The 5,298-nt window shown below is 42.9% G+C and overlaps 1 pseudogene; it reads right to left on the bottom strand.

Annotated features, from left to right (window-relative positions):
- Positions 1-1,953: 1,953 nt before the first annotated feature.
- LOC101563910 lies at positions 1,954-2,613 on the bottom strand (annotated as a pseudogene).
- Between the last annotated feature and the right edge of the window lie 2,685 nt (positions 2,614-5,298).

Raw genomic sequence — 5,298 nt, 5'->3', positions numbered from 1 at the left:
TAAGGGTCTACAGGGTCTCACTATGTAGATTGGACTGGTAGTGATCCACCTGTGTTCAGCCTCCCAAAGCTGGGATTACAGGCACACGCCACCACATCCAGTCTCACTCATTACTTTCTTCGTAAACTACCAAACTGTTTATACCACACATATTTAGGATAGAGTAAAACTAAACCATTCATCAATGTTTTGTGACATCATAGTTGCTGCATAATTTATCAACATCTATTCTGCCTTTGGCTTTGTTGTAGAACACTTCCATTTCAAGCTTCCCTTTTGTTAGGTTTCTTTATCAATATTTCTTTCATGGTGCAATGTTAACATCAGCAGTATCACTTTGTTTTTCTTTGCCATATATGAGGCCAATGTAAATTTTTCTGAAATCCAAAGACTATACTATGCAATTCTGTTTTGAAATGCAACATTTCATTTGGAATTTCTTCTTTGTTCCTGTGTACAATTCTTTTTCTCTTTTTTTTTTTTTTTTTTTTTTTTTTTTTTTTTTTTTTTTTTTTTTTTTTTTTTTGCGGAACCAGGAATTGAACTCAGGCCCTTGCGCTTGCCAGGGAAGCACTTATTCCACTGAGCCATCTTCCAGGCCCCAACATTTTCAGTTATATCTTTTTCTCTGTTTTTTAATATGGTTGTTGCTAACAGAGACAATTATTTACTTCTATTTTGATTGCCATACCCCTGGTACTGAGAATTGAACATGAGGACTTTGCACTGAGCTGTTTCCTCAACCCTTTTTTGTCTTTTTGAGACAGGGTTTCACTATGAACTTCAGGCCTTTAACTCTCTGTGTAGCCCAGGCTGGCCTTGAACTCACAGAGATCCTGCTTCTGCCTCCCAAGTGCTGTGATTATGGTATGGGCCACCACACCCAGCAAAGAATTTCTTTCTTTCTTTTTCTCTTTCTTTCTTTCTTTCTTTCTTTCTTTCTTTCTTTCTTTCTTTCTTACTAGGAATCAAACTCAAGTCCTTAACACTTGCCAGGCAGGCACTGTGCCACTGAGCTATAAGATAGAGTCTTACTAAGTTGCTAAGTTGCCCAGTCTGGGCTTGAATTGATGCCCCTCTTAGAAAATACCAGATATAGGCCAGCGAACTAGCTCAGCGGTCTAAAGTGCCTGCTTAGGCAACTTAGGCAAGCACGCAGGGACCACATGTCATGCCAGCTCCGCCCCCAGGCTGGTCTGAGTTGGCCATAAAAAAAAGAAAGAAAGAAAATACCAAATATTTCAGATATTTCAGTGAAACTGCAGTAGTCCCTCGTTTCGTGGTTTGATTTTTGCAGACTCACATCTAAATTATTTATTGTGGATTTTTCACTATATCATAGGGATTTTGCAATACCCTACAGTACATATACATATATTGTTAAAATTACATAGGTTTACAAGTTTTTTTTTTCTTCTGTATTGTTAGGAATCAATTTAATTTGTACAGGTGATCATGAAATATTAGGTGGTTTGTTTTTCTCAAATCTGGTACCAGACCACGATGTCAAGTGTTAATGTTGAAAGGTGGTGCAAAAATGTCTATTAACAAAACAACTTACTAGTGGCAAGCAGCACAAAACACTTACTTTCTTTACAGACACCCTTCCAAATCATTCCTGATGCATTCTCTCTCCCTTTCAGAGAATCAGTTGTGCAGACTGATGAGGTTAAAAAACAATTAAAAAAAAAAAATAGAATCTATTTACAAAACATGCAAAAGAGTTTTACGTAAGATGTTACTGCAGAACTAGCTTAAAGAGAATACAGCAGAGAGACAGAATATACCTTACGTCTGCAGATATAGGTCCTTTCCCCTACTTTCTGGATAAAATACATTTTTTTAGGGCATGGGCTATATAAAATCGCATACACTGCAAAGACAGAAACAAAGATGTTTGTAAATCCTCTATATTTCCAGCAGCTGAGACAATATATGAGCACGAGGTTACCTCTAGCAGCGAAACCAGAGCCAGCTATTCAGTAGCCAGAAAGCAACAGTAATTGAATACATGACCATTTCTCTTTTAGCACGTTCTTTGTTTTTCTCTTCTAGAAGTTGTAGGCGTCTGTTTAGTTTGATTATCTGTCATCTTAATGAAGCTGCATCTACAACAGTCATGTCATCCGCTGTTCCTTCAGTTGTTGCATCTACATTTGAAATGCCATACGTAGCATCGCTTCTGACCAGCTGTCCACTTTGGCGAACAGCATTTTCACTCATAGAGCGCTCTCTCTTTTTAGCCTGCCAACTGCACGGATTTCATCACTTTGAGGGGTTGGAGAAGGTCTTTTTAAGTTCAGAAAACCTAGCGGTCTCTCACTTAGTGTAAGTACACGAGGTGGTGTTTTTAGAGCCAGAGGTTTGGAAGGAGTCGACTGAATAAGGTCAAGATCTGCTGGTCTAGGAAACAAAACGTGTTCATCACTTCCTGCTACGACAATCCTCTCTGGAACTTGCGTTATCACACTAGCCCTTGCGACTCCTTCTTGGAATCCTTATTCCAGGCCAGCATTTGGTGGTGTGACTTTTAATTTTTGGGGACCCTCATTCGCTAATACCTTCGGTGTATTCCATTTTATACTGAATTCGAGTACTTTCTGCCATGTCAGCAGCAGTGGAGAAGGAAGTGCTGCCACGCTGACCCCGTGTGTACCAAGTACTGCTCGCTGTCAGGCACAATCTGCTTCTGAGCTTCGTATTCATCCTTAACTTGCTCCCCGCGCACGGGCTGGACTTGGAGCCTCGTCAGTCCCTATACCCCGAGGGTGCGGACACTTGTTCATTCCACAGTAACAGCTTTTCCCGTGGCTCTGAGTCTGCACAGAATCACAGACTTACAGTACAGGGAGGCTGCTGAAGACAACTTCTAGGAAAGGCCCAAGTGTCCCGGAGTTGAATTACCCCTGGGCCCCTCGCCGGCTCCCGGGGCGCTCGCAGAGGCCGTTGGCCGAGCGCCTAGGGCACCCCGGGCGAGGCACCCGCGCAGCGGCCTGCAGCGGGCCGGGACACACCGGTTTACGAGTTCAGAAAACGATTAAGAACATTAGGAGTGTTCTTGTCATTCTTTTCTTTTCTTTTTTTTTTTTTTTGGCGGAACTGGGAATTGAACTCAGGCCCTTGTGCTTGCCAGGGAAGTGCTTATTCTACAGAGCCATCTCCCCAGCCCTAGGAGTGTTTTTAAAAGTATAGGAAAGGTTTTTATGGGTGTGGGAAGGGTTTATAAAGCCTTAAAATAAATAAATAAAGCCTTAAAATAAAATATAAATACTACAATAAATATAATATCACTACCTCGTGGGGGTGTCTGGAATGTAACCTCTGCCATAAGCAGGGACCACTGTACTGGTCTTTTTTCTTTTTAAGATCGTGTGTGTGTGTGTGTGTGTGTGTGCGCGCGCACGCGCAGGATCTCACTATGGAGCTCGGACTCGTAGTGGTCCTCCTGATTTCTGTCTCTCTAGTGCTGGGATTACATGCCTGCACCGGTATGCCATGGCCCTTCAGTTTACCTAAGCAAGCGCTTAGTCCTCTGAGCTATACAGCCAGCCCTAATGTAGAGCAGTTGCTCCATTATCTAAGACTAAGTTGAAAGAAGCCCTACTCCTTTGTTTCTTTCTTTTTGTGCTAAAGATCTGATTCAGGGCCTTATGCCTGCTAGCATGTGCTCTACCACTGAGCTAGAGGCCCAGTTCTTGTCCTGAGATTATGGTACTCAGTGGGGCAATACAGGATGAACTTGTTTGCTAACTCTCACCATAGAAAGTTTAAGGAGGAGCTGGGGAGACAGCTCAGAGGCATTAGTGCCTGCCTGGCAAGTTCAAGGTCCCAAGTTTCATCTCCAGTACTGAAAGAAAAAGAAAAAAAAAAAAAAGTTTAAGGAAATCAGGGACAAGAAAAGTCACCTTTATAATTAAATTTAAAATCTCCCATCGGCCTCATCCATCTGAGCTTTGTGACCAACTCCTGCCTAAACATTGCTGAGGTGCTCAACTGGCAGAAGAGAGGCAGTCACGGTGGGAGGCACCTTCACTCTGGTGTGGGAAAGTTGCTGGGTTTTTTGGGTTTTTTTTTTCCTGAGAAAAGGGGAAACATTTATACAAGCAGCAGTTTTGTTTTGTTTTGTGTGTGTGAGTGTATGTTTTTCTGGCAGAACCAGGGATTGAACTCAGGCCCTTGGGCTTGCCAGGGAAGCACATATTCCACTGAGCCATCTCCCCGGCCCCCAAGTAGCAGTTTTAAAAATGTAACTTTGTTCTACCAATTACATTAACATACATACACTAACTAAAAATATGTTACAACCATGTCTGGAAATGTAGCTTAACATTTTCTAAGTGGATTTCACCCAGTTGCTAGGGTTTTGTCTGAGTCAAGTGGTCCCTGAAGAGGATTGGCAGGGTTGTCAGCAAGAAACGTAATTTTCCACCCACTGAGGTAGTGTGTGCTTGTGGCTTCAGGTATTCAGGATGCTGAACTCAAAAGGATTACTTGGTCCTGCACTTTGTGTCTTTAGTACAGGGTTGATAGGGTCTCATTACACAGATGAGACTTGTAGTGATCCTCCTCTTTTCAGCCTCCCAAGCACTGGGATTATAGGTATGTACCACCACACCAAGTCTCCATTAACACCAATAATGTAGTTTTTTGTTTTGTTTTGTGGAACCAGGGATTGAACTCAGGCCCTTGCGCTTGCCAGGGAAGCGCTTATTCCACTGAGCCGTCTACCCGGTCCTTGTTGTAGCTGTTACAGGAGTGCAGTACTTAGTGGAGCTGTACACATAACTCAGGGAAGCAGGCAGAAAAACAGCACTTCCATTTCGTGTACAAGTATTCCTGAGGCTGTGGCTACAGTTTAATAGGAAAACTAATGCCCAACAATATTTAAATTTGGTTAGATCTCACAATTTATTAAGTCCATTTGGGCAGTCGTTGGTTTCTTAAAACAGAAATGTTCAGTCTTTTTTTCTTTTCTGGCACCAGTCCTTACCTTTCCCTCACTCCCTGACTTTCTAAATGGTTTCCCTGCTAGTGGAGGCCAGAAGAGCCTCCCCGAGCCCTGTTCACCTCCGCTCCAGCGCTGCCTTCCGGACCCACGCTCCCAGCGCGCCTGCATACCTGACTCCTGGTAGCCTCGGCCACTGCAGCCTGAAAGCTAAAGCCCAGCCCACAGGAGCAAAGTCCGGTCTCACGTTGCTTGCTCTGTAGACTCTTGGCGCCGCCATCTGCTCACCATATAGATCTTGGGACTTTGTTTTCTTTTCTTTTTATTTTTAATTAATTAATTATTATTATTTT

This window comes from Octodon degus, unplaced genomic scaffold, assembly GCF_000260255.1.
Source record: "Octodon degus isolate 3935 unplaced genomic scaffold, OctDeg1.0 scaffold00047, whole genome shotgun sequence".
In the NCBI taxonomy this organism is placed as follows: Eukaryota; Metazoa; Chordata; class Mammalia; order Rodentia; family Octodontidae; genus Octodon; species Octodon degus.
This window is presented reverse-complemented; position numbering and strand designations above follow the sequence as displayed.